The following is an 8,995-nucleotide window of genomic DNA, read 5'->3' as shown; positions in this document are numbered from 1 at the left end:
AAATAGAGTTTGTAAAAGTTTTTCTTTATCACTTTTAGTTTGTCAACTGAATTGCTTGAGGACAAGCAAAGGTTTAAGATTGGGGAAGTTCATACGCCTCCATCGTATCTACTTTTCCAAACACTTTTGCCCTTGTTTTGGACTCTAACTTGCATGATTTGAATGGAACTAACCCGGACTGACGCTGTTTTCAACAGAATTGCCATGGTGTTATTTTTGTGCAGAAATAAAAGTTCTCGGAATGACCTGAAACTTCACGGAGAATATTTTTGGAATTAATAAAAAATATTGGTGAAAGAATCAAGGCCAGGGGGCCCACACCCTGTCCACGAGGGTGGGGGGCACGCCCTACCCCCTGGGCACGCCCCCTGCCTCGTGGGCCCCCTGATGCTCCACCAACCTCAACTCCAACTCTATATATTCACGTTCGGGGAGAAAAAATCAGAGAGAACGATTCATCACATTTTATGATACGGAGCCGCCGCCAAGCCCTAATCTCTCTCGGGAGGTCTGATCTGAAGTCCGTTCGGGGCTCCAGAGAGGGGAATCCGTCGCTGTCGTCATCATCAACCATCCTCCATCACCATTTTCATGATGCTCACCACCGTGCGTGAGTAATTCCATCATAGGCTTCCTGGACGGTGATGGGTTGGATGAGATTTACCATGTAATCGAGTTAGATTTGTTAGGGTTTGATCCCTAGTATCCATTATGTTCTAAGTTTGATGTTGCTATGACTTTGCTATGCTTAATGCTTGTCACTAGGGCCCGAGTGCCATGATTTCAGATCTGAACCTATTATGTTTTCATGAATATATGTGAGTTCTTGATCCTATCTTGCAAGTCAATAGTCACCTACTATGTGTTATGATCCGGCAACCCCGAAGTGACAATAATTGGGACCACTCCCGGTGATGACCGTAGTTTGAGGAGTTCATGTATTCACTAAGTGTTAATGCTTTGATCTGGTACTCTATTAAAAGGAGGCCTTAATATCCCTTAGTTTCCAATAGGACCCCGCTGCCACGGGAGGGCAGGACAAAAGATGTCATGCAAGTTCTTTTCCATAAGCATGTATGACTATATTCGGAATACATGCCTACATTACATTGATGAACTGGAGCTAGTTCTGTGTCACCCTATGTTATAACTATTGCATGAGGAATCACATCTGACGTAATTATCCATCACTGATCCAATGCCTACGAGCTTTTCACACATTGATCTTTGCTTAGTTACTTTACCGTTGCCACTTTACAATTACTACAAAACTGCTACTATTACTTTTGCTACTGTTATCGTTACTTCCATACTAATTTGCTACTAAATACTTTGCTGCAGATATTAAGTTATCCAAGTGTGGTTGAATTGATAGCTCAACTACTAATATTTGAGAATATTCATTGACTCCCCTTGTGTCGAATCAATAAATTTGGGTTGAATACTCTACCCTCGAAAACTATTGCGATCCCCTATACTTGTGGGTTATCACGCCACGGGCCCTAACCGCCTGCGGCCTTGAACGGCGCGTGGCAATTGATGGGACATGGGCGTTTCCACTTCCCCACGCTGCCTCGGCAGTCGTTCGACTTGAAAACTCGATGCTGCATGTAGAGGATCATCATTACGGGGGATCATGGAGGCCGGCGGTTGGCCTCCCTCTGACTATAAATGAGGGGAGGGGCAGAGCCCCCCTCGCCCATCTCTTTCTTCATCTTCGCTCCTTGTCCCTCCTTCTCCTCCACCTTGCTGCAGTATCCATGGCGCCGACAAGGAGATTCTCGATCGCTGAGAAGGGGAAGGCTCCTAAGGAGGGACCAGCTTCTCCACCACCCAAGAGGGGCCGCGGCCGTCCCCGCAAGCATGCGGTGACCCCGGCGGCGGCCCCCAGGGGGGCGCGGGGGCGCATCTCCAAGGGTCGGCGTCTCCCTTGGCGTCCGTGGTGGTGCTTCTTCTTGTGGCGGGGGCCACCGGTCATAGGGCTCCCCCGTGGCGAGGGGAGGCACGCTGTGGTTGCTCGCCCTCCTCGACCGCGCTTATACTCATTGGACATGCTCTCTGAGTTGGTGGTGTGGTTGAAGAGACCTGCCATGTCGGTGGAAACGATACCTATGGGATCACAGGAATTCCTACTACGGTCGGCGGGCACGGGGCTGTGGAAGAGCGGGTCTAGGAGCCAACACATAGATCATTTACCGAGGTTCAGGCTGCGAGGATGCATAATACCCTAGTCCTACGTTGGTGTATATTTGAGTGTTCTTGATCTAGCCGCGATACACGACTTGTTCCAAAGAGTCGAATCCTTTTCTAGTATGCCTCGGGCCTCCTTTTATAGGAAAAATGGGACGCCACAGTGGCACACTGGAGGTGGAAAGTGTAGAGTAGTTGAGCTTATCGCCTGTCATTACGGGAAAAAACGCATAAAATCCCCTTAGGTGTCCCCTTGCTTCGACACACATCCAGGCCAGCGTGGCGGGCAGTGCCATGTAGGCTGGCAGGTTGCTGAGCTGGTGCGGTGGTAGTGTCTTCACGAAGATCTGCATGCCACCACACAGATGCTTGCCTAGCTGGTCTAGAGGCCGCACGTTGCCACGCAGGTGCCAGCCTAGCTGGCTGGGCTATGAGCTGCATGGGAATGGCGGTGGAGTCTTGGCAGGTGCGGGCCTGGCTGCGGCCCCGCTGATGTCCTCGGCAAGGGTCTTGTCGGGGTCCCGGCAAGGGTCTTTCCGCGACATCGTGGTCGTCCCCGGCAAGGATCTTGCCGGAGGTCTCGTGGATTTCCTCGGCAAGGATCTCACCGAGGACCGTCGTCTTCTGGTCATGTGTTTATGATCTTCACAAAGATCTGCATGCCACCATGGAGGTGCCTCCCGAGCCTTGGTTTCAATGTTGTTGATGGTATTGGGACCCTTGGGCTTAGGGGTGGCGTGCTCTGCTGGCACTGGGCAAGTTGCCGGAGGCTGCCCCGGCAAGGGTCTTTCCGGGGGAGTCTACCTCGCCATCTTGCTTCTTGTCTCTCTGGTCTTGGCGTTGCTCTGGTCGTCTTGCGCCTTCGGCTTCCCTCCTCTGCCCTGCTAAGTGTGGATGTGGGCGCGCTCTGACTGCCCGTGCACAAGTAAAGGGGTACGAAAGAGAGCCCCTACTTATGTACATCAACAGGAGCCCTCGGGCCTGGGCCACACATAAGCGCGACGCGTTGTTGGGCTAGGTCCAGAACAGTCATGCAGGCAGGGCGGATTCTTACTGCGGTAACTTCTTCGTCCGTTGCACTTCCCCACGACCCACGTTGAATGCGTGACGTGGGGATCATGCGTGGGGTGACCGAAGCATGCCTGCGTCATCCTGCGATGAATAGTAAAGAGGTGGCTTGCATGTCCCTTTAGGACTGCAGGGCCGCTGCTCATTTACCTTCTCTGCCTTGAAACCATCCTTCCATGTTTCCCACTACACCCGCCCCTTGCGCCACGTACGCCGCATGCACAGCGTGGGGTAGGTGACAGACGAATGGGATATGGGAAGGTGCGTGGGCCGATACTCACTCGCCCTTGATTGGGCGGGGAGGGCGGTCGATGGCCTCGCCTGCTGCCATTTTTATGAGCCGGATCTGAGCGGGCTCTTCAGTGGTGCAGAGCTAGTTCTTCGGCCTCCCCTTCCCAACTATAAAAAGGGGACTCAGGGGCAGGAGGAGAAGCATCTCCCTATGCCCCCCCTTGTCTTCATTCCCACCCACGGTCATGGCAAGGGGGCGTGGTCGCAGCCATTCTTCTTCTGCGGAGGCGACCAGGTCCTCCTCCCGCCAGAGAGCCGCGTCGGTCAAGGAAGAGCTAGATGCCCAGGGTGAAGGCCATGCTCGAGGCGGGGCCACCGGGCGGGGCCGCGGTCAGTGAGGCGGTCGAGGAAGAGGTGGGCCTCGAAGGGGGATGCCTGCGCCGTCTCCGTCCCTGTCACCCTCTCCTCCTGCTTCGCCGAGTGGCCATGTTGGGGACTCGGCGCTCGAGTTTATCTTAAAGCTGCATGGGCCGCCGCGCCGCAGCCTTCGTCTTCCTCGGGCGTTCGCAAGTGTGCTGGAGGTCGACCAGCCACCGCGGCTGAGGCTTCACATGAAGGGGTGTTGCCATGGCGACATGTGGGTGAACACAGGGTTCCCCACCCCTCAAGTGATGCTCCTTTGCCGGGGCTGGAAAACCTTTGCACACGCCCATTGCTTAATGGATGGGCACGTCCTCTGCTTCAAGCTAGCGGAGAGCTATTTGCTCTCCGTCAAGGTCTTTGAGCGCTCGGGACACAGGCTAGGGTGTTCTGCGGAGAGCTCGACTGATGGCCAAAGCTCTTCTTCAGGCAAGAGCGACGAGGAGGACAGCGACATCGATGATGAGGGTAGCGGGCGGGAGGATGATGGGTCCGACTAGGCGTCAAGCACACCGTTCCCGGATGGCGGCGGAAACAGCGGCATCTGCTCCTGGCCCTTCCTCCTGGCAGAGCAATTTGCCGGGGGTGAGGCCAACTCCTTGAACTTCTCGGGGTCGCCTCCCTGGGCGGCTGGTGTGGGAAGGCCGGAGAAGGCAAAGAAGGCAGGTGGTGGGCCGTTAATTCGGAGTACGATGGCATAGACGCCTTCATAGCGTATTGGCGGTCCGCTGCCTCATCTTCTAGCTCTTCTCCCGGCACCATCATCACCAGCCCTTCTCTTGGGAGGCCACCGATATGTTCTCGTGGTGTCTTCTGCTGCTCGTACCTCGCCTAGGCGCTCCTTTTGCCCTCATGTTATCTTGTTCCATTTCCTGAGGAGAGGGACAAGAAAGGGATTATGTGCATCTTATCTCTTTTTAGTTTGTAAGCCTGCGGGCCTTAGCTAAATTTGAAACTTGTAATCCCCTTGCTCATGTTTACATTCCGTACGAACTGTACCTGTATTGGACGTATTAATGAAAAAAGGGGGCTTGCCAGGTTTTTTGTGCGTGAGCGAAGCCCGTGCCAAGGAATGAATCCTTGTTATTTTTAAGATAAACATTGTCGCCCGGCAGCAGGCCTTGTCGTCCCCTTACTTCTTTCGAGCGTACTCATGCTCTTGGCAGAGGCAGGGGTGAAGTAGGGTTAGGCCCTGCGCTTGCTTCCTTGTCACCGCGGCTACAACCAAATTCCGACCCAGGGAATAGTTCTTGGGTATAGGAAAAGGGGAGCACGGTAGCCTAGGAATAAAACGAGGTTTCATATGTCCCAATTCAATACGGAAATGCATAACAGGGGATAAAGGACTTATCTGAATCTACATCCCCCAGCAACCTTGGCTCGCCGGGGTTGGACCCTTGTGTCTTCAGCCCCTGGCAACCTTGGCTTGCCGGGACCAGAGCACCGACTCATTCTCTTTCTTCCAATAGCTCAGCAGAAATGTCCATGTACCCTGCGAACCAAAGAGGATGGAAAGGAACAGAGAGATGCACACTCGACCTCTATGCTAGGGGTTAGTCGCCGCTAAGCACTATCAACCCTAACCGAGGGAGAGACTTAACCTAGCATGCATGCTATAACTTAGGGCGCCAGCGCTTCATTTATTTATGCCCAGGGTCTGCGCCTGGCTTTGTACAAAGGGTTACATGCCTTGCCGACAAGGCTTGTACAAAAGGTGGTTTGCCGGGGGGGGCGGCAACTGCGCCTTATGGGTAAAACTTGCGAAGATGCTCGATGTTCCAGGAGTTGCTTACTGGAATGGCATCTTCGGTCTCCAGGTGGACTCACCAGGCCTGGTGACTCGTATTACCTGATAAGGGCGTTTCCACTTTGGCATCAACTTGTTGGAATTCTTGGCCGATTGAATGCGCCGAAGAACAAGGTCGCCTTCCTCAAAGCTTCGGGCATGAACCTTGCGGCTATGGTAGCGGTGCAAGGCTTGCTGGTAGCACGCTGCTCTCATAGCCACCCGAAGACGATCTTCCTCGAGGAGCGTCGCGTCATCTTTCCACAATCGCTCTTGCTCAAGCTCGTCATAAGCGAGCACTCGAGGTGACCCGTATGTGAGTTCCGTGGGGAGAACTGCCTTTGCCCTGTATACCAGGGCAAACGGTCTCTGGCCGGTGGCTCGATTTGGCGTTGTTCTGATCGACCAAAGAACCACCGACAACTCATCAATCCAGTGCCTTCCGCTCTTGTGCAGCCTGTCAAAATTCTTTGTCATCAGGCCTCGCAGTACTTCAGCATTCACCCTCTCCGCTTGGCCGTTGCTCCGTGGGTGTGCCATGGAAGCAAAACAGACCTTGCTGCCGAGGTCATGGATGTACTACATGAAGGTGCGGCTTGTGAACTGCGTGCTGTTGTCGGTGATGACTTTGTTCGGCACACCGAAATGGCAGGCTAGCCCCTTGAAGAATTTGACTGCTGACTGCGCTGTCACCTTCCTCACTGCTTCCACCTCCGGCCACTTTGTGAACTTGTCGATTGCAATGTACAAGTACTGAAAGCCCCCGACAATGCGGGGGAAAGGGCCCAGTATGTCAAGCCCCCAGACTGAAAATGGCCAGGAGAGAGGAATTGTTTGAAGGGCTTGAGCTGGCTGATGAAGCTTCTTTGAATGGAACAGACATGCTTCACACTTGGTTACTAGTGTTGTTGCATCCTGGAGGGCAGTGGGCCAGAAGAAACCTTGCCGGCAAGGGCCCTCGACCCTATGTGGGAGCCACATATGCCTCCATGTATCTCTACCAACGGCTCCAGTCCTTCCTCCCGGGGAATGCACTTCAATTTCACACCGTTTGGTCTTTTTCTGTACAGAACGGTGTCAACAAACTGATACATGGCAGACCGACGGGCTACTTTCTCTGCTTCTCCCTGCTCCTCAGGAAGCTCCCCTGTTTGGAGGAATCGAACGGTATGATGTGCCCATGCCATAGCCTGGGGCTCGATGGCAAGGACTAAAGGCATTTCCTCTGCCATGGCAGCGGCTGCCTCTATGGCCAGGGCTTGACGCCCTGCCGGAGTCAGTCGCCCCATGGTAGGCTTAGTATCCATGGCAACCTCCTTGCCAGCGGCTCCTAGGAGCTCGGTGGGAAAGTACTTGTCGGGGCCTGATTTCCTTCGCTTATTCTGCTCTATCGATGGTTCAACGGATGGTTGAGTTAACCAAAGCACAAAAGTACTAGTTCCACAGGTAGTTTGAGGGCAGCGCACTTCGACAGGTAGTCGGCGATGTCGTTCTCCACTCGGGGAACATGCTCCGCATGTATCCCATCAAAACGCTCCTTCAGTCTAATCACCTCATCTATGTAGGCTTCCATCAACGGGCTTTGATAATCCTTGTTGATTTGTTTGACGACAAGCTGTGAATCACCCCTGACGATGAGCTTCTTGAACCCGAGGTCTTCCGCGATCCTGAGACCAGCAAGCAATCCCTTGTATTCAGCAGTGTTGTTCATCCACATCTCCCTGGGAAAGTGCATCTGGATTACATACTTGAGGTGCTCTCCGGTGGGTGCGACGAGTAGCACACCAGCACCGGCGCCTTGCAGCAAGAAAGCCCCGGCAAAGTACATAACCCAGTTGCGACTTGTTTCCTTGCCGTGAAGAGTGGTCTCCTGGATCTCTTTATCGGGCGTCTAGGTCCACTCTGCAATGAACTCAGCTAAGACTCTGCTCTGGATCATCAAGGTGCTTTCAAACTTCAAACCAAAGCTCGACAGCTCCAAGGCCCATTCCACAATCCTCCCGGTTGCGTCCGGGTTATGCAGTATCCGTTGCAATGGGAGGCGGGTGACAACGGTGATCTCGTGCGCTTGGAAGTAATGACGCAACTTCCTTGAGGCCATAAGGAGGCCGAAGAGCAATTTCTACACACCGGAGTACCTCGACCTAGCCCCCTGCAAGAGGGAGCTAACAAAGTAAACCAGGTGCTGCATCATCTTCTTCTTCTGCACCACTTCATTTGGTTGTAGAGGCTCTGTCCTGCCGGCGTCAGACCCTGCCAGGGGCCTCGCCTTGCCGGAACTAGGCCCTGCCGGGGGGAGCTCTGGCTCACAATCCACCAGTCCTGCTGTTGCCACTACCCCTTCGTCAACCTCCCTCTGCACCACTAGCGCGGCACTGACCACTTGATTGGTTGCCGCCAGATACAGCAGCGGCGGCTCTTGCGGTTTAGGTGCAACTATTATTGGCATGGAGGAGAGGTATTTCTTCAAATCCTGCAGTACAGCTTCGGCCTCTGGGGTCCATTCCATTGGTGATGCGGAGCATCCCTCGATCATCCCCATGGATGTACCTACATCTCCCTCGACACCACTTGGACCAATGAAAAGAGCTCGAGCAAAGGCTATCGAAGATAAGGTGAACAACTCGCTCCTCTCCGAACTCCCTCTCTCTACTCACGAGACATGGCTACTACCTCATGGGAAGACTCTATGTGTGATCAGGTGCTTGGAAGGGGGCCACAGAACAGCTACATTCAATGGCCAAGACGGCGAGGACACCAAGCGTGAAGATCAAGGAGAAGAGCTGCTTTGGAAGCTACAGGCTCTGGACGACCAGCCCGGCCCAGACGACCAACCCCTGGAGGTCGCTACAGCCATGGGAAGAGTGGCCTGCCAGAGCTACAGGCTCCGGACGACCGGCCCAGCCCGGACGTCCGACGTCTCCCAGGCTCCGGACGACCGAGCCCCTCCGAACGTCCGCCACTTCACCAACAGAACCAAAATCATGGAAATCCGAGGAAGTCTGGATGACCGTGCCAGTGACCACAGGACGGAATTTGCGGACATCCGAAGAACAACGGGCGTCCGGGACCCCGCGAGCCTCCGGACGACCGGCGCCTCACGGATGTCCGGACCCTGGCTGCGTCTAGGTACGGGCTGATGCCCATGTACCCCTTCACTTTGCCCCTCATTTGCACTATGACTATAAATAGAACTCTCCCACCTCCTAGCTAGGGTTAGCGTTGATTTAGCTCATTTGTGAGACAGAGCCTCGCTCATCCATCCGGATCTACTCCTCGTGAGGGACCGACACCTCTTCG

Source organism: Triticum dicoccoides, chromosome 7B, assembly GCF_002162155.2.
Source record: "Triticum dicoccoides isolate Atlit2015 ecotype Zavitan chromosome 7B, WEW_v2.0, whole genome shotgun sequence".
In the NCBI taxonomy this organism is placed as follows: Eukaryota; Viridiplantae; Streptophyta; class Magnoliopsida; order Poales; family Poaceae; genus Triticum; species Triticum dicoccoides.
Note: the sequence above shows the minus strand (reverse complement) of the source record.